General features: G+C 48.9%; 1 protein-coding gene across 11 annotated transcripts in view; it reads left to right on the plus strand.

Moving 5' to 3' along the window:
• Nucleotides 1-20,956, plus strand: part of LOC139760351 (uncharacterized) — a 492,128-nt gene that overhangs the window by 55,805 nt on the left and 415,367 nt on the right. Inside the window, exon 1 of one of the 11 annotated variants that reach the window (XM_071683405.1) lies at nucleotides 16,700-16,728. The exons of 9 other annotated variants lie outside the window; for them this stretch is intronic. The gene's annotated coding sequence lies outside the window, so the exon portion shown is untranslated. Of the gene's footprint in view, nucleotides 1-16,699; nucleotides 16,729-16,851; nucleotides 17,020-20,956 lie in introns of those variants that run through there. One more of the 11 variants, XM_071683404.1, reaches the window with a different exon arrangement.

Consider the following 20,956-nt stretch of genomic DNA (forward strand, 5'->3'; position numbering starts at 1 on the left):
TCATGACACAGCCGAGAGATGGCTGCCGCAAATTCTTCCCTCATGATACGATGGGAGAATTAACTTCGTGGTCTTCTCTGGTGAAGCTGTTCAGGGTGTACTTGTGTACACACCCAACGCGTGAAGCAAATCCTCCGCTGAACGACTGAAGACGAAGCACGACGGTACGACCCTGAGGCACGGTGATACGATCCCTGGGTACGACGGTACGACCCTGAGGCACGGTGATACGATCCCTGGGTACGACGGTACGACCCTGAGGCACGGTGATACGATCCCTGGGTACGACGGTACGACCCTGGAGCATAGTGGTAGGGGCCTTGGGTACGACGGTACGACCCTGGAACCCAGTGGTACGATCCTTGGGCATGAAGGTGCCACCCTTGAGCACGGCGGTACGACCCTTGGGTATTATGGCCAGATCTGAGGGTCCGATGCAAGGCCAGGGATGTCATCATACCCATGGCTCGTACCGTCATGTTTTCATCGTTATTAAAGGCCTTGACCGGGTCGTTGGTGGATGGAGAAAGTAACGGCGAGGAAGGGCAGGATCAACACAATAATGAACGCAATACATAGTGTCGGTCCTCGCCGTAAGTCAGTGTACATGATGAGATCGTCAGTGATCAGCGGGGCTCGAACCCACCCCTGGTGTGGCGGAGACCTACCATAAGTAGGTGTGTCGCAGAGAGAGAGAGAGGGAGAGAGAGAGAGAGAGAGAGAGAGAGAGAGAGAGAGAGAGAGAGAGAGAGAGAGAGAGAGAGAGGGTGAAGATCAGATCTTGGTCATGATATGTTTATCCGAATTTCGTATTCAGTTGGCAGAACGAAGCGACAGCATGGCCACAGTGAAGAGGATGACTGGTCGGATGTGGAGGGCCTTAATTCAACACCGGAGACATTAAGAAAAACAACAACAAACTCCCCACCATTTAAATGATGATGCCGTTTAAATAAACTCCAGTGTTTACACGTCGTCTTGTGTGTACCGGGGAGAGCCTTAAATGCCGGTGGGGGTGTGTGAAATTGGCGAGCGGTGAAGGTACCCAGCTTATTAACCTCGCATACGATCTTGGGCGGCTTTGGAACCGAACCCCTTTCCCGTCTCAGCATGGTTGGCTTTGGCATCACACTTTGGCTGGCGTTCGATACAGCGGAGGTGAGAGAGAGAGAGAGAGAGAGAGAGAGAGAGAGAGAGAGAGAGAGAGAGAGAGAGAGAGGTATGACCCTCCCCGCACCTCCTCCTGCTATCCTGGATACGTAGACCGGGTCATCATAACTACGTTGAAAAAAGCAACTCTCCACCGGAGTGGCGGACATGGTAGACTGTATACAGAAGCTCCGGTGATACTCACTCCTCTGCACAGTACGTCTGTCGTCAGTGCTTACGTACAGTTACCGCTCTGCTGTACCCGCTGTACTCGTGGGCCTGAGATTATTTTCTCTCACACAGTTTGCTGAAAGAGGATGTCGTCTGTATCACTGGCAAGTATCCAGGAGGGAGCAGGACAGGCCACCAGCCTGTGTGTGTGTGTGTGTGTGTGTGTGTGACTGACTCGCCTCCAGGCCACGGATATGCTGGCTTGAAATCTGCTGCTGCTGCTGCTGCTGCTGCAGGTGTTCGTCCAGGAGGGAATTTATTTCCTGCGCACCACGAGCTGTATAGGTAGAGACAAGCCCCCGAAACTTGTGATGTTATAGTAATGGTAAAAGTGTCGTGTGTGTGTGTGTGTGTGTGTGTGTGTGTGTGTGTGTGTGTGAGTGTGTACAACCTTCCATCCTCCCACAACAGCTGTCCAACATCTCCCTCCCTCCAACACTTCCGCCAAACATCCCCACAACAGCCCCGTCCCACACCCCCTAAATTTAGCGGCCTTTTCCTCCCCCACAATTCACCAACAGATTTGCGCCTGTGTACGTCCTTCATCATCCCGGTAATGCCGATGAAAATTCTAATATATTGAATTTTGCGTCGCTTCAGATGATGAAGTCTGACACGCTTAAACCTTGTTACGTGTTTTTTTTTTTTTTTTGTCACTTTATTCACCCCGCCCGTGAGCGCCAACGTAGGGGGGACTCATATATATATATATATATATATATATATATATATATATATATATATATATATATATATATATATATGCAGAACATTGGTTTATCAGCCATATTGGTGTTTTGTGTCAAGTTTGGTGGTTGTATTTGCTGCTGGAAGTAGGTTTGATGACATTCTATATTATCCGTCGTGTTTAGGGAGCCATGGTGAAGATGACGATGTGGCGGTGGCGCGGTTTTCGTTGTGTGGGTTGGTGGTGGGCCATCTGTAGGGCCACACATGTCTTCCTGTGGTGGTCCAGGTCCGCTTGCAGGAGGAGGAAGGAGGAGGGAGAGAAAGGAAAGGGGTAAGTGAAGGCAAGAGGGGGGGTGAGGCGAACGATGGTTGGAGAGAGAGAGAGAGAGAGAGAGAGAGAGAGAGAGAGAGAGAGAGAGAGAGAGAGAGAGAGGGGCTTTGGGTGTGTGTAGTGAGGGAGCTGGTGGAAAAAGAGTAGGGAGAAGAAGAGTGGTGTGGGAGCGGTGGTGGGGAGAGAGAGAGAGAGAGAGAGAGAGAGAGAGAGAGAGAGAGAGAGAGAGAGAGAGAGAGAGGGGGGGGGGATTTAGAGAGTGTAGAGAGAGAGAGAGAGAGAGAGAGAGAGAGAGAGAGAGAGAGAGAGAGAGAGAGAGAGAGAGAGAGAGGAGAGGGGGGAGAGTGGTATGCCTAAAAGTATAACTCGCGTCCCGGGAAAGAGAGAGAGAGAGAGAGAGAGAGAGAGAGAGAGAGAGAGAGAGAGAGAGAGAGAGAGAGAGAGAGCGTATAAGAACGGGTGTAATGACGAGCAAGGGCGGAAGTTCCTCAGATGTTGAGGGACTCGGGACCCTTACGAAGCACTGTGGAGGTTATTTCCAGCGAATTTAGGATTGATCTCAGAGGCCAAGACGGAGAACGCAAGGCAGGGCGCCCGTGGGAGGGAGGGAAGGGAGGAGGCAGTGACAGGTTATAAGGTCAGGGATTTATATCCCCCAGACACACTTACCTAAATCCCAGACCTTCTTATAAATCCCACGCGTTTGTTGCATGTCCCAGATACTTCCACCGAATCCCAGACACTCATTATAGATCCCATTTCATGGAAGAGTCCCAGCTGTTCACGAAATCCCAGACATTCATTATAGATCCCATACATTGATGGAAGAGAGTCCCACAGCTGTTCACGAAATCCCAGACACTCGGGATGGATCCTATACATCCCTGTACATCGCAGATATTCCCAGAATCCCGGGCATTCATCTGAGTGCAAGACAGTCATGTAAAACACCAGCCCTTGATATGAATGCCAGACATTCCTGTAACCTGTAACTTGGTTTTTTTTCCCCCCATCATGTGTATACTGTTAGTGTGGGAGAGGAAAAAATCTCAGACCGTCGAGAGGATGTGGTGGTGGGGAGTTTCCCTGTACGGAGTGGGCTGTGTGTGTGGGGAGGTTAGGGGTGGGGAGTTTCCCCGTACAAAGTGGGCTGTGTGTGTGGGGAGGTTAGTGGTGGGGAGTTTCCCTACAAAGTAGGCTGGGTGTGGGGAGGTTAGTGGTGAGGAGTTTCCCTACAAAGTAGGCTGGGTGTGGGGAGGTTAGTGGTGGGGAGTTTCCCTACAAAGTAGGCTGGGTGTGGGGAGGTTAGTGGTGGGGAGTTTCCCTACAAAGTAGGCTGGGTGTGGGGAGGTTAGTGGTGGGGAGTTTCCCTACAAAGTAGGCTGGGTGTGGGGAGGTTAGTGGTGGGGAGTTTCCCCGTACAAAGTAGGCTGGGTGTGTGGGGAGGTTAGTTTGGGAGAGGGGGAAGGTTGTGTTTACAAACTGGGCAGAGTAGTGGAGAGTTGAGAGAGTGATCGTGTTTACGATGTGGGCACAGTGCGGGGATGGTAGGGGTTTGTGGAAGTGGGGCACAGTGCGGGTGGGTAGCAGGGGGGGTCATATTTGTAAAGTGGGTAGAGTATGGGGGGCGACTTACCCTCTCTCTCTCTCTCTCTCTCTCTCTCTCTCTCTCTCTCTCTCTCTCTCTCTCTCTCTCTCTCTCTCTCTCTCTCTCCCTCGGGTGGGGAAGGGTTGTTGTCAGTCAGTCATCTCGGGAATTATCAAGAGGTTATCCGTGGTGTGGCCTCAGTTGTACCCCTGTAGTCGCCATAGCCTTGGGTGAAGGGTGAGGGCTCTGTGCACGAGGAGCTTTTGAAAGATTCTGAAAAAAAAACTGTCGTATATTTTGACCCGAATGAATATTAGTAAAGTTGAATAATCATTTTGAAGATTTAAAGACAAAAGTTTATAACTATTTTCATTGTATTTTCAATTCGCCTTTGCCCCAATTGTATATTTCGGGCTTTGGATTAAGCAAATGGGAATGTAAATGATTTACAGTAAATTGGAAAGAAAGTGAGTAAATAAAAATGAAAGTATTCGCTTTATTTAAGAATTGTTAGGTATAAAAGTTTATGTTTTTTATTTTTCCATTTCATCCTTCCTCCCTCAATTTTTAGTCAGTCTACTAACGCAGGTGCAAAGTAAATGTATATATATATATATATATATATATATATATATATATATATATATATATATATATATATATATATATATATATTTTCTTTCTTTCTTTCAAACCATTCGCCATTTCCCGCGTTAGCGAGGTAGCGCCAAGAACAGAGGACTGGGCCTTTTTTGGAATATCCTCACCTGGCCCCCTCTGTTCCTTCCCTTGGAAAATCAAAAAAAAAACGAGAGGGGAGGATTTCCAGCCCCCCGCTCCCTCCCCTTTTAGTCGCCTTCTACGACACGCAGGGAATACGTGGGAAGTATTCTTAATCCCCTATCCCCAGGGATAATATATATATATATAAGAAAATATTCATCCTTTTGAGGACTGAAAGGCATATAAGGTAACTTTGTCAAAATATTTCAGATTTATCCTACCCCATTATTAAGGGAATTGAATATCTGTGGTGTAAAATAAATAAGTTAAATGTAAAAAAAAAAATGAAGAAAAGAAAAAGGACATTCTCCTCTACGAGGACTGAAAGGTATGAAATATAACGTTTTTTTTTCGTTGTATTGCCAATTTAACCTTCGTTTCCCCCCCCCCCCCCCCCATTCCGGGCAGTTGAGTTACCCAATACAATTTCTCGCGGGGTTAGATATTTTTTTTTCTCTCTCTCTTTTTTTTTTTTTTTTTTTTTTTTTTTGGGTCGGAGTTTGAGTCAAACTTTCGACCCGTCCCCGCTAAAAGCTTTGTGGTGTTTTCCTCCATTAACTTGTATTTCCTGCGGGTAATGACGGACGCACGTTAATTTGAGTGTGCTGTACTCTGGACGGTCCGTTCTCGCCAGAAATGGTGGCCTTTTAATCTATATATATATTTTTTTCTTTCGGTTGTGGTTGTGTGTTTTCGATGTTGAGGGTAGTACATGCGACGCGGACGTGCGACCCTCGGACACGACGATGCGACGTTAGGGCACGAGGGTACGACGCTGGAACACGACGGTACGACCCTATGAGTACGACGGTACGATTCGGCCACGACGATAGACGCGTATTGGGTATGACGGCTTGGCCTTTGCATAAGCCCTTTCAGGGGTCAAGACAAAGGGCAGGTCGTCATGCCCCAAGGGTCGTGCTTAAGGGTCATTCCTGTGTTCTTTTCTTATCTCGAAACCATATTGGCAGCGTATACACCTCGTGCTGGCCAATAGAAATGAAATATACGGGTATGTTTTTCTCCGTTGGCCCTGCTGACGGGAGAGCGCCGAAATTATGATCGAATTGGTTACTCAAGGCGTCTGATTCATTGTCGTGTGGTGGGGTCGTGCTGTGGCGCATTGCATATATATACACGGTTTAAATTGGTCGTTTATAATGGATGGCCGAACTGCACGGCCATGGTACGCCACATGACACTGCGTACTATTCCGTACTGCACCTCAGCACCCCAGAGACTTAAGCCAATAGGTACCTCCCTGCCTCGCTCTGTCGCGTTGATTATACCACCTCTGTTAACAGCCCCATTCCAGCTGCTGCGGTGAATAAATGGTATATAGAAACATGGATTAACTGGTCATTGTTTAGTTCTGGGGGTTGATTTTTTTTCCTTTTATTATCACGTAAGAGTTCATTGTGATGCTGGGAAATTCCGAGACGCACAGTCTTTGACAGTTTGTGATGTGTGTGTGTGTGTGTGTGTGTGTGTTTCTTTTGGTCGTGATCAAGACAGCGGGAGACATTTACTCCAGACTCATGTATAAATGTGGAGAAATGTGGGAGCTTTGTCTCTCAACCAAGCCATGTAACTAAGATATTCGTGCAACAATCAAATATTCGTGCAACTATAAGGTATTCGTGTGACCATAAAATATTCGTGTTGTATGTGCGACCTAGCGTGAGTGGCTGACTTTGAGAGAGGGTTAATGAAGGCGTTAAGTGACTTATTAGCGTGAAAGGGAATGTCAGGATGACCTAATTCTGGCGCGGTGGTGCCGGGGGGAGGTTTAGTCAAGTGGCGTCTGTAGGTGAGGGATCAAGAGCACTCGCAGGGTAATGGCCGAGAAAGCGAGGTCTTTTCGGGCGCGCGGGGGCACACACACACACACACACACACACACACACACACACACACACACACACACACACACGAGATGCCCTGCCACACGAACACCAAGTGTTCCCGGCTCGTATCTGGACACGTAGATGGGTAGAGGCGGTGGGGGAAAACACCACGATATATATACACTCACATTTGTCGTCTGTATCTGCCGTGTCTCCTCATGCCCTAATAGACCCTTGGTGAACCTTTGATTATATGAGTAATTTACGTGGGGCTCGTGGGTCCCCGGGGGATGGCGGTGTGCATTACGGTAACTCTACGCCGCTTTTGCCCAATTACCGTAGGAACCTCCGGGTAATTAGTGAGAGCCAGCGTGGTAGGCCTGTTAAGAGCGAGAGGACTGAAGGTCGCACGGCGTATAAGACTCTGCCGCCGGTTCGTCTGGAGGTTTTGAACCCGTCCCAGTGCGCACTTACGTCCGAGTTCTAACGAGGAGGGGGAGCGCACGTATCGCTCACCGCAGGGAAGGCCAGGAGAGTTGTGAAGACCGAGTTGTGTGAGTTGTGACGGGTGTTGTCAGGGGTGTTGTAAACGTGGGGCTGGGGTGTGGGGGATCGAGGGATTGTGTGCTGATAGAATAAATGGCCGGCAGGGCACGCGTGGGTGAGGCAGAGAGAGAAAATACGTAGCGACGAGAATCAAAAAGTGAAACTTGACGATCATCGGCCCACGACCGAGCAACACACACACACACACATAGGAATAGTTTTTATTATATATATATATATATATATATATATATATATATATATATATATATATATATATATATATATATATATATATATTGTCCGACATATCATGGACCAAATTATATATTTAGCTGATCGAATCTAACACTTTTTCCATGAAGCAAAGCATCATCACCACAGAATGACGTAGAGCGCAGTGTGTGGTTAGATGGCTAACGAGAGAGAAGAGCAGGTGTGTGTGTGTGTGTGTGTGTGTGTGTGTGTGTGTGTGTGTGTGTGTGTGTGTGTGTTTCCAATGCCACTCATAATAGTGTTGGCTTTATACTTGATGTTGTTAACATTACGTTTTCTTTTTCCAGGTGAGTGCTGTTCCCTTGGTGTTTGTAGAGCAGATCTTCATGTTGAGATGGTTTTATGTAAGTAGTGTTTTTGTTCTTATATATATATATATATATATATATATATATATATATATATATATATATATATATATATATATATATATATATATATATATACTATTATCTCTGATATTCTTTGTAGGTAAGTACCGGGTATCTGTTATATGTAAAAGAATATATATCTTATTTTTTTTATATTTTCTTAATTGATTTGTTTCAGTAAATGGAAACTGTTTTTCCTTATATATGCTTTGTTGTGATATATGAGGGGGAAAAAAGGGGGGCTATTCGTACTTGTCATTTATTTTGTTTCTTTTACTCTACGTTTTATGTATTTATGTTATTAGCTGATACAGTAATAACTAATGTGAAGAGTCCATTATCTGGACACGTTCAGCACTTGGGGCCGCACACACGTACGGGCGTCGTTAATGTTTTGTTTGAAGGAAACTACGGATGGCTGGCCGGATACGTGAGTGTTTCCTCCTCCAGTCCCACTCCTGTTGGTCAAAGGTCACCTGTTGGCGCAGGTAGATTAACCCGTATGTTACAGGTAGATCCCATGTCTAGTGCTGGTAGACGATCTCTCGGGACAGGTAGATTCCCGAATTTAAAACGCTTGGCGTTCATTGTGAATGGAAGATTGGCTCGTCAATTATCCACTGTTTCATCTCCCCCGTTTTCCTCATCTCTGAATGAAAATTATTCTCACTAGAAACGGGGATGCAGGTGTGTGTGTGTGTGTGTGTGTGTGTGTCGTACCTCGTCTGTGTGGCTGTGAAGTGATCATGTTTATTTCCTTAGAGTTTAAACTAACCCTTTGAGACTGGAAGGACAACATGGGAAGCATGTAAAGGTGGAGTCTGGAGTAAATTGGACCAAAACGCTGCGTGTGTGAAACATGTTGTTGGTCGATCGAGAACAGATAGCTGGGTGGGTAGATAAGGAGATAGATAGATAGGTAGTTGGATGGGTAGATAAGGAGATAGATAGATAGGTAGTTGGATGGGTAGATAAGGAGATAGATAGATAGGTAGTTGGATGGGTAGATAGACATAGATTGTTTGGTAGATAGGTAGATGGATGGATGGATAGGTAGATGTATAAGTAGGTAGGTAGGTAGATAGACATATAGACAGATAGACAGACCGACACCCTTCAAGACCTCCTGCCTCCCCCACCCTATACCACCCCAGATCTTCCCACGCCACACCGACGTGTAATGGGATTTCACCCTCAGATGACCCAGTAACAGGTGGGTGGTAGGTAACATTTTGTATAGGACTTTCTTAACACCTCCCTCCCCCAGGCCAAGCTGTGGCTTCTCCTGCCTTGCCCCCCCCCCCCCCCCCCCCCCCCCCCGTACAAGGTTCCACGCTTTCCATCCGTCTGGGACCACACTTCCTTCCCTTCCCTCCTAGCACAAGACGCCCCTTTCCCTTACCCCGTCCACGAGACCCCCTTTCCTTTCCCACATGCACGAGAGCCCCCTTACCCTTCCTCCTGCTCAGTACCCCATTCCCTTCCCCCGTGCACAAGATCCCCTACCCTTTGGCACCAAAGACTCCATTTTATTTACCCCCAGCACAGGGTCCCGCCTCTTCCCCCACGCCACTCCCCTCCCAGCCTTCTTCCCCCCAGCCTTTTACCACAGAATACCCATCCCCCCCCCACCGCGTACCCCAGTTAATGACCCATCCCCCATCCATCATCACAGACCCCCACCACCAGCCTCTCTCAGCTCTGAATTACCCACATAACTGAGCACCGAAATACTCTCGCCCCCTACAGGGAGTTCACCCCACCCCCACCTTAAGATGGTATATCTTGCGCCATAGTATATCTTGCGCCATAGCAAGTTATAGAGACGGAGGAGGTTGGTCGTATAGAAGGAACTATCAGCAAGTTAGAATACCCCACATAGCTTCGTTCATTTTGGAAAGGCGTCCCTTTGTGACCCAGCATTTTGGGAGTTGTTCCACATGTGCCTCTGTGGGTGACGTATTTAGTGGTGGGCAAGGTTGTGGGTGATTTATATAGTGGTGGGTATGGATGTGGGTGAGTTATAAAGTGGTGGGCATGGTTGTGGGTGACGTATGTAGTGGTGGGTATGTTTGTGGGTGAGTTATAAAGTGGTGGGCAAGGTTGTGGGTGAGTTATAAAATGGTGGGCATGGTTGTGGGTGAGTTATAAAGTGGTGGGCATGGTTGTGGGTGATGTATGATGGCTTTTCCGGTGACATACTGTGAAGGTTATATAGTATGGGAGCTATTATAACTGTACGGGGGGTCATGACCTCCCACCCGAACCCCACCCCTATATCCTCCCACCCCCCCACACCCAACGCCTCCCCCCATACGAGTTATCGGATATCGGGTAAAATTCACATTAGGATATTTGGTATCGGGAAGGGCGGGGCCCCCTGGACGGGGGAGTCAAGCGTGACTCTCTGTCACCTGCCGCCATGGGGGGGGGGGGGGGTCACGCCGCCTTAGGAGGGAGGGAGAGTTGAGTGGTGGAGGGATGTTGGTGACGATTGGGGAGAGTGTAGAGGAGAGAGAGAGGTGTGGAGGGATGTTGGCGTTTCGGTTTGGTTGGGAGAGTCGTGTGGTGGTAGAGAGAGAGAGAGAGAGAGAGAGAGAGAGAGAGAGAGAGAGAGAGAGAGTTGGTCTCGGTGTATGGTAATGGACGAGGCAGGAAGCGCTCCACCCCGACTCTCTCTCTCTCTCTCTGTCTCTCTCTCTCTCTCCTCTCCCACGTTCTGCCACACTGACCCTCTCCCACCCGAATGCCACCACTGTCCCCCCCCCCCCCCCCCTGCACCACCAGTCACCACCATCCCTTTACCTACCTACCCACACACCCTCAACACTCCCTCCCTCCCGGGTGCATCAGCAGCCAACACTTCACCACCAACACGAGCACCAAAGGACACGACCCTCCCTCCCTCCCTCCTCCTCCTCCACACAACAAGGCTGCCATACAGCCAGCCCCGCCCGCTGGACGACCCCCCAATCTTGCCGCTTGGCCAGCGTAATATTGTGCGACCAATTTTCCTCGTAGGACCCTCGCGAACCTATAAAGGAGCCAAAGTAATTTTAAGAACGAATGTAGCATGAGAGTGGATGCCTTTGGAAATTTGTCCAAGTTTGAAGTCCTTGGGGCACATTGTGACTTTAATCTTACTTCTTCAGTGTCGCATTCCCTCCTAGGGACTCCCCTCCCCCCACGTCGGGAGATACGTGTACAATTCTTTTTTTAGGAGGGGAAATTTCCTAGGGAAATATTTTGGTGAGATATGTATGAAATTACCTTAAAACCTTGGTGGGGGGGGGGGGGGGGAATTACTTTAAACCTCAACCATTCAGGAGACGTAGGTCGTTAAGCCTCTGTAAACCGTGGGGGATTACTTTTAACCTCATCCATTCAACAAAGGAAGGCATTCAAAGCCTCCGAACCGTAGATACTGTCACGCTGCCGCTGCTCACAGATAACATCCAAGGTTCGAATCCAAGATTAACGGACGTGTATGATTTTATATATATATGTGTGTGTGTGTGTGTGTGTGTGTGTGTGTGTGTGTGTGTGTGTGATTATTACACGAAAGTGCGCTTGGGAACTTATCGTGTTTCATTTTCCCCGTAGACTCATAGGAATATACTTGATCACGCGCAAAATTGTGATCCTTGCCATCATAGGAATATATATATATATATATATATATTCATATTTACAGTAACGCATTGAACCTCTACTGCAGAGCCATGTAGGAATACGGCGGGCGATGATGTCGCTAAATGTCAAAGGTGCCTCATCGTATAAGGTACTGATAACTGATATTGCTGCTCACATGACGACCGGACCTGCTGAGGGCGAAGATAAAAAAAAAGCAATAAACTTTTTTTTCTTCCCCGAGTGATAGTGGATCTGACTGAAAAAAAAAAACCATTTTCAGGGGTTATGAAAGACGTGAGTGTGAGTCCACAGCGTTGGTAGGCCCAAGGAGGAAAGTACCATGCATTGTTTGTGTTGTTGGTCAAGGTGGCCTCGCTCAGGCAAGGTTGTCCGTGGGACGTGGTGGTGGTGGCAGACCGTTGCGTGGGTTGAGTGCTTGACTCGGAAAACCATAATATGAGCACATCGCACGCGCCCGTGTGTGTGTGTGTGTGTGTGTGTGTGTGTGGTTGGGTAGTACTTTACTTGCCGAAATCCCTCCACGGTTGAGAGACGTGGGTGTGTGATGGGTGGTTGTGGGCGACTCCTGTTTCCCGGGTGCCTGGGCTCTTTTGTACCACTGGACTGCCTGTTGTGTTGTCACAACCGCGACATTTGTCGTTGTTTCTGTTGTGACCGCAGTGAGAGCTGCTGTTTAGAGCTGCGTGCACAGATCATGGTGATGATACTGGTTGATGGCAAGGTGAAGTAGTCGAACGCAGGAGACGACGACGCCTCCTTCTCTCGGGAGGGGTACGATAGTTTCGTCCGGATACCTGGCAGCGAGATCCCGCCTGCCCGACAGGCCATCAAGCAAGGCTGCCGGACGTACAACGACTATCGTGAAATTAATGACAGTGGCCTTCAACCTGTTGAACTGCATCATGCGCCGGGTAGAACACCATCATTGCTGAGTGTGGATGATGTAGAATGATTCAAGATAACACCCTCTCGGTGGCTGTGTTTGGGGTGACTCCCGTGCTCCCCTCGTGTACATAAACCTCTACAGATGCCAGTTGTCCAAAGCAAAGGCTCTTTAGATTAGGAATTTAGGATATTGACGTCTAGCAAATGATCTCTACACAGACCATCAGGTCTTATCTTCTCTGGCTTTCCGTGGTATTCCTTGCCTCCTCAGAGGAGTAAGATAAGTCTTACCCATATGACTGGCAACAGGCGTTTGCTGGTCAGCCGGCCAGAAACTCGATTAGGTCTGAGTGTGTGTGTGTGTGTGTGTGTGTGTGTGTGTGTGTGTGTGTGTGTGTGTGTGTGTGTGTGTGTACACACCCTTGACCTCCGACCTTTGGACACCATATAGTCAATAGCGGATCTCCCATAAGCCGAGGGCGTTACAGGCACCGATATTGATGTATGAATAATTCCATCTTAAGGGCTCATCCTGGAGGGGAGGAGATGAAGTTCTGCGCGCGCATACACACACACACACACACACACACACACACACACACACACACACACACACACACACACACACACACACACACAACACGCGCACGCACACCATGTCAGACTGCTCTTGTTTACGGCTGTCTGTGTCACAAAGATGCTGTGATATGATGGGTGAGAGTGTCATTATTCATAGTTATCTGATGGGTCAGGCTCTGTGAGTGGGTTCCTTGTGATCTGATGGGTCAGACGTGATTTTTCTTTCTTTTTTTCAGTAACAAAGCCGTTCTGACTGGTTATGTTCCTGGTGATAGAAGACGATAGCTAAGGCACGTTGAGTCATGTACCGATGAGGTGAGTGGTGAGTGTGTGGGTAATGTGTTCCGTTGGGTCTAGGTGAATTAGCGGGAAGAGAGTGGCTGTGTGTGGTGGGTCATCCAGCGTGGAGTAGACTTCTTGGTGGATTAGCGATGCGATGCAGCGAGAAATGGGCAAGTTGTTGTTGGCTGTCTGGCGAAAGGGGTAGACTTTGTCAAAATGGTAAATCACCTGGGGGGAGACAGACAGGGCCTGCCGTGGTGTAGTGGAAGACCTGACCACCATTCATGGTTGATCTGTCCGTCTGTGCGAACGCTTACGCCATCGGCCGTATAATGAAGGTGGGGGCGAAGGGAGGGAGGGAGGGAGAGAAGGAAGTTCTTTAAGCCGACGGGACGAGACTGGTTTTGTGTCGTGGTGGTCCAGAGTTCGTGTTACGCCGGTGTACGGATGGGATTAACAGCATCTACCTCCTCCTCCTCCTCCCCCGCGTCACCTTTCATGACCCATTGGCAGCACAGAGACGGGGTGTCACTCCTCCTCCCCCCATCTCGCCCCCCCCCAAACAGACCCCACCCCCACAACCCCGGGTTTTGTATGGGGTACTGTGGAGGAGGCGGTGCTGAGGTTGTGGCGGTGTTTGAAGCGCGTGGGTCTGGTTGCCTGGGAGACTGGGTGTTGGAGATGGAAGGGCTTCTTCCTCTTAGGGTGGGTTCCTGAAGAGGGTTTGATACTGTCATCCACGAGAGAGAGAGAGAGAGAGTTTAACGACCATAATGGCACGACCTTACAGCGCGACAGTACGACCCTTGATCATGATGGCTTGGCCTTTGACCTGACGCACAAGGTCAGGTCGTAGGTCATGCCCAAGGGTCAGTCCCCTTCATGCTCGAGGCTCGTACCATCGTTCTCAAGGGTCTGATTGTCGGCCTTAAGGGGTTGATGGCGGTCTGGTCGGGTGGGCAAACTCAATATAGTAACAGGTTAGTGATCCACGTCTCTTTCTACCTCTCTGTGCCTTTTCCTTTCAAGTTTGAGATGCCTTTGTGCATAACTACACCACTTTTGAAACACACGTCCTAAAGTACAGTCGCTGGAATAGTTGTGCTAAGTCGGGAATTATTTACAGAGAGCTTCGTTCTGTAAATATATGCCGAGGCGTAATTTACACTGAGGTGTTTACAGGGAGTCTTGAATATATATGGAGTGTAAATAGTTGATTGGAGCGTCAAGGTGTGGGCAAGGACAGAGGAAGTTGGGGAAGATCGTGTTCCCTCCAGACACGCCACGGACCGCCACCACTCACGCCCTCCACACTCCACTCCCTTCCCTCACTCTCCACGCCTTCCTTCCAGTTGAAACCATACGACCGAGCCTGCCCTCTTTCTGTTCTTCCCTACATCTTTTTTTTTTTTTTACCGCACGCCCTCTGGCCTGCCTCACATATGTCCCTCCCTCTTGGTATAAACCACATTCCCTAGCCTACCTACCCCTCTATCCTTCCCTCCTTGTTGTCAGCCTACTCCTTAGTCTGCCCTCTGCCCTCTCCCATCCTTCTCTCTTCCCTACTTGTTCTACCCGCACGACATACCCTGCCCTCCCAACTAATCCTTCCCTCCCTCTTGTTAATAACCACACCCCCGTGGCTTGCTGTCCGTCCATCCCGCCTGAGCACGCCATAGCATTAGCTGTGGTATACATCTTCCAGTCTGCGGAACCAGAGACACACGAGGGGAAATTCTTTCGTATCCTCGCACTTGACTCATTCGTCTTGGGAGCCGGTGTGGGTAATACAGCGAGGCGCGAGTGTGTAATTAATGGTTCTTTTCTTGGGAGGACTTACTTGTTAAGGGATCTGTTTACAGTGTGTGGAGATGGAGGAGGCTTGATGCTAGCTGACTCCTACGGTGATTCGCCCTACAGTCACCGTCAGGAGGAGGAAGTACTTTTTTTTTTTTAGCTGTTCTTGTGTTCAAGGAAAGTAAAGCAAGAGACCATTTCCATTTTCTGTTGAGAGATATGAGAGAGAAAACGTGGAAGACGACAGTGGACAGTAATAACCTGTTTGTTTACTGCGAGAGACGTGTATCATTTGATGGATAATTATACAGAACTTTTTTCTTTTTATGGTTCATCACAACCCATATTTTGTAGCAATACTGAATCCCAGGTTTTGTTCTTTAGCGGTAAGGAATCTCGGTCTTTATCTAGCGATACAGAACACTCCACCGCCTCCCACCGCCGTATTTTTAAAGACTTGTGTTGTGGTTTTGATTAGTTAGGAGGAGGAGGCGAGGTTTGTGGGAGGGAGGAGTGTACTGGTGATGGTGGGAGACGGGCGGGGGAAGGAGCCGAGGAGAGGCAGTCCCGAGACGTCTGGTTCTCATAACCCTGTGAGCAAGACGATACGACTCTCGAGTACGACTTTGGGTACGACCCTCGAGAAAGAAGGTACGACCCCCCGAGGACGACGGTACGACCCTCGAGGACGACGGTATGGCGTCCCTCGGACATGACGGTACGACGACCCCCTCTGGTCTTAGATTGTCTGGCTGTCGGTTCAGAGGTCAGGCCATTGTACCCGAAGGGGTGTTCTGCCGTCGTGTTCGGGTGTCGTACCCGTCGTGTTCCATTGCCTGACGGAGATGGGGTTGGGGTGGGGTGGGAGGCTGTGTCTGCGTGTGGGGTGGTGGGAGACAGGTTACCCCTCCCTCGATCCTCCTCCTCCTCCTCCTCCTCCTCCGTGGTATCCTGACGGAGTCTCAGTAGATACCTGTTGCAGGTATCTGTGGGCAGACGTGCTGGGGGGAAAGACCGTATTTTTTTTTTTTTTTCGAGTTGGTTGATTGATTTATCTGGGCCGGTGGTGGGTTGGGGGTAGCATCAGGGTACACGAACCGCTAAGGAACCGGACGGAAGGTTTTGGGAAAGTGCATTGAGGGGTGGGAGGAGGGGGCTCAGAGCCAACCCCAGTTGCCAGGGGCTCTTCCTCATGTCCTACGGCAAGTAAGGAAGCGAGTGTAGTCGCGGTTTTATCAGTGCGTGGAGGGAACTTCGTGACGGTATCACAACGCGTGAGGCAGGTTTCGCTCGGCTCCTCCCGGCATACTGCACGGACGTTCCCTTTTTGTTTTTCCCTCATTTAGCTTTTGAGTATGAGTGATCATGAGTGGCCGTGAATGGACGACGCGGACCTGTCATGAGGTGAGATTAACAGGAACGCACCAAATATTCCTCCTCTTCTGTGGTGTAGTCGTCCGCCGCCTTCCCCCTCCACCACGGTGTGCAGTGGATGATAACGACTCCACCTTCGTGAGCATCTTAACCTCTTCCCCCCTCCCCCTACTACGACCACCCTCCCCCCCTCTCCCCCTTACTAGTCCCCTCCTCTCACCCCTCGACCACCCTCCTCCTCCTCCTCCTCCTCCGCCTCCTCCTCCTCCTCCTCCTCCACCTCGTCTCGTCTGGTCTGGCGTGGTGTGGCGGCCGTGCAGTCTGTGTTTAGCGGGCCTCCTGAGTGTGAGTGTTCCCCCAGGCAGCCACACCGAGCCCTCCCACTCCCCAGCTAGTGGGGCGCCCCTCTCCTCTCCCCACCCTCCTCCTCCTCCTCCTCTCCCCACCCTCCGTACGCCACTACGTGAGTGGTGTGTGTGTGTGTGTGTGTGGTGGAGCCTGCGTGGGGCGGGAGTGTGGGTTGTGCAGTGGGCGGCCGATGCGATAGCGTCCAGTGCTGGGGTGGGTTGTTAGTGACAAAATAAAGGGCGGGAGTAATAGTGAACAGTGTAGTTTGGGGGGTAGGCTGTGCTGATGGTGAGTGTGTGTCAACGTGATTTTCTTTTTAACCCCCGTGAAAGTGTTGCCCCTCAGAACACCGCCTGTGGCTGACTCAGTCGCTACAACCATTCACAAGCCGGAGCGTGTGTGTGTGTATGTGTTTTTTCTCCACGTCATGACAGCGTTACAGTGACTTGAGTAATGCATGAAGGTTTTAAAAGAAGAAAAAAAAAACAAGCTTTATTTCGCAGTGTCTCACTCACTCACTCTCTCTGATGTGTGTGTGTGTGTAGTGCTACAGGATGTGGAGATGTATGTCTTCATCATACCCAGTGCTACATCGAGTTAAAGTGGTTTTCAGACACTGTTTTACAAATGCCCTGGAAAATGGAGAGGAGCACGCGAGAAGGTATACCTAGTTTGTAAATGGATTGATGTTGTAATTGATGAATTGCTTGTTACGCAGAAGTGAGATCAAAGATGTTAGAGATACACTTTTTAACAACCTCATCCATGAAGCAAATAGTTAAAACATGGACTATGTCTCTTACTAATGTAGAACAGATCAGTGTTTTTTTTTTTCATGATATGATGAAATATGAAACAGTTATATGGAAACAACTTCTGTGCCAGTTGTTATTCAAGATAACATCTGGAATACTTGTGATTCCAGTCAAGAATATCTGGAGTAGTGATGATATAAGTTTAGGACATCTGGAATAATTATGATCTAAGCTAAGGACTTAGGGAATTAGTTATGTCGGAAGATAACATCGGCAGTTATGATTCAGCATAACATCTGGAACAGTGGTAATGCAAGATAAGAATATGTGGAGCAGTTGTAATTCACCGGGGGGGACAATGGCTAGTTGTCTGGTAGACGGAGACTTGCCGGGCCACTGTCTGCAGGAGAGAGCATGTTGAGATTCTGTTTGGGATGGGGGAACAGTGGAGGTGTCCTTGAGGGCTGGTGGTGGTGGTGGAGGAGGAGCAGGTGTGGTAGTGGTAGTGCTGATGTGGTCTCCACTCATACTCCTGCCCGGGTTGCATGCTTCGTGTCAGCGTTCATTGCTGTGTGCGTTGCTTCGTACCAGAGTTCATTCTTGCTGGCGTTGCTTCACATCAAGGAGCAGGAGGCAGCCTCCCCACCATATCTCGTCTTCCCCCACCCACTTCTCCCTTCCTCCCTCCCTCCTCCCCTCTTGAATATTCATAAGTACCACACGACACATTCAGCATTATATGTACAGTGCATTAGCCCCTTTTGAGTACGATGGTACGATCCTTGAGCACGACGGTACGGTCCTTGAGCACGACGGTACGGTCCTTGAGCACGACGGTACGGTCCTTGAGCACGACGGTATGATACTTGAGCACGGCGCTACGATCCTTGAGCACGACGGTACGATCCTTGAGCACGACGGTACGATCCTTGAGCACGACGGTACGATCCTTAGACGATACAACCCTTGCTTGTTATGACGTGGCCGCCATAACCATATAGTACCGTACTTGGTCAAGGATTGTACCGTAGTGCTCAGTGACCGTACCGTCGTGTTCAGTGACCGTACCGTCTTGTTCAGTGGCCGTACCGTCGTGTTTAGTGACCGTACCGTCGTGCTCAGTGGTCGCACCGTTGTGCTCAAGGATTTAATGGCTTGTTTTTTTTCGGTTTGCATGTTTCTGATTCTTTGTTACTTATGTAACATGTTAAATGTAAACACTGGGGTCATACTGGAGGTTGTGACCTCCCAAGTGTGACAGGTCAGAGCATGATAACACCAGAAACGTTTTCTCTCATCCTACAGTCTTCCCGTTTTCTACTGCATTATGTTTATCTTAAGTATCTTTTTTTTTTTTCCTTGAATTCCTACACAGTCTTCGTATTTTCTACTGCATTACGTCTCACGTTTTAAGATACTTTAATATATTCCAGTCTTTTGATATGTGTTCAGTGCCTAGTGTCATAGATATTTATTATTTGCACTAAAAGAATTTATGAAAAATATTTTTTTATATTTAAAGTTACTTTCCTAACCCCTCGAGTACGAAGGTCGGATTCCTGAAAGCGATAGGACCTTTGGGCCTCTGACCTGACCTTAAGGCTTGGGTCAAAGGCCAGACCAACAATCCTAAAGGTGTCTCTCATTTCTCTGCTCGTGGGTCGTACCGTCGTGCTTAACGATCGTACCGTCGTGCTTAACGATCGTACCGTCGTACTTAACGATCGTACCGTCGTGCTCAAGGATCGTACCGTCGTGCTCAAGGATCGCACCGTCGTACTTAACGATCGTACCGTCGTGGTCAACGATCGTACCGTCGTGCTCAAGGATCGTACCGTCATGCTCAAGGATCGTACCATAATGCTTAAGGGTTGTTTCGGCGTGCTTAAGGATCGTATCGTCGTGCTTTAGGGTCGTACTTACGCACTTCAGGGCTTAAAAGATTTGTAAACATTTGAGAGTTCTTGCGGCGTACAGTGTACAGGGACATGGAACAACACCAAGCTCTTTTGTATTTAAGAAACTTTCTGTTCCTATCACACAATGAGGGGTCGCCGTCAGCCAGGCAAGGGTTCGTGCTAAGCCAAGAACCTGGCGAATCCCCTCTACAGCGACCACTTACGGGCAAGGACCTGGCGACTCCCCTCTACAGCGATCACTTGGAGGCAAGGCCCTGGCGAATCCCCTCTACAGCGATCACTTCCAGGCAAGGACCTGGCGAATCCTTTCTACAGCGATCGCTTTCGGGCAAGGACCTGGCGAATCCCCTCTACAGCGACCACTTCCAGGCAAGGCCCTGGCGAATTCCCTCTACAGCGATTATTTCTAGGCAAGGCCCTGGCGAATCCCCTTGGCAACGACCACTTCCAGTGATTCCCCAACAGACACGTAGAAAATCCTCCAGTGTCCAGGGGCATCATTCACATATTCTATTATATACTGTGTGTATTTACGTATCCATTGTGTGATGTTACAAGTTATGAATATTGTATTACAGGGAAAATAGGTCGTGAATATTAATAATGGTGTATTGGTAAACACAAATAAGCGGCTCAGTATATGTGTGTTGTAACGAGTATTGTATATAATTTCGAAAAAGAATTATATATGTATGAAGTAATCCAGTTATAAAGGCGTGGATTGCAAGTTTGGTGTTTGCAAGACGTCAGTGTACATTTGGAGCGCGGGAGGTGTTTCTTGCAATGCTCCACGTGTGTGTGTGTGTGTGTGTGTGTGTGTGTTACAGTAGCGGCAACACCGTGACGATGATGGAAGTCCCTGCAACACAAAGGCGTATAAAACATCGCCAGGCGCAGGAAATGCATATGTTACGACCTCGTCTCAAGCTGGCGAGAACCCGTTTACTGTAGTGGAGGGCGTGGGGGGGCGTACAAGTAAATGGTGTAAATCAGCTTTTTCTCCCGGGTTATGTGTGTGTGCTGGCAGGACTGACGGAGCTCATCGGGTGGGGTAAATGGAGGTGTAAAACCAAGGTATCTTCTGGCTCGCGTAGGGTTCCAAGGCCTTGTTTACCAGTAGGGCGATGTAGATAGAGGTGTAAATCAACCAGTCTCACAGTAGAGGGCCGAAGCCGCGAGGGGGTAAGATAGGGACAACCCACGAACCATGCGGTAGGTAAACTCAGACGAGCCCCTGGACTTAGTGTAAACTGCATCTGATACACTGAGACTAATAGTTTACGTCGATAGATGTGAGTATATGACATTACCCACGTGAGCACTTTGGAACGACTGTCCTTTATAAACTCTGTGGAAGTCCAGTTAGTGTACTGACGAGTATGGGTTATATGGTTATGTGTCTGTAATTAACTGTATGTACAGCACTGGGAGAGAGGGAGTTCTACACTCGCGTGTCGTCGAGAGAGAAGTCCCGTAAACAAACTTTAATGGGTGTACTGGAATTCGTTGTTTACGTTGTAGAAGGATAGGAATCTCCACGTTCACAGGGAC

This window comes from Panulirus ornatus, chromosome 36 (assembly GCF_036320965.1).
Source record: "Panulirus ornatus isolate Po-2019 chromosome 36, ASM3632096v1, whole genome shotgun sequence".
Classification (NCBI taxonomy): Eukaryota; Metazoa; Arthropoda; class Malacostraca; order Decapoda; family Palinuridae; genus Panulirus; species Panulirus ornatus.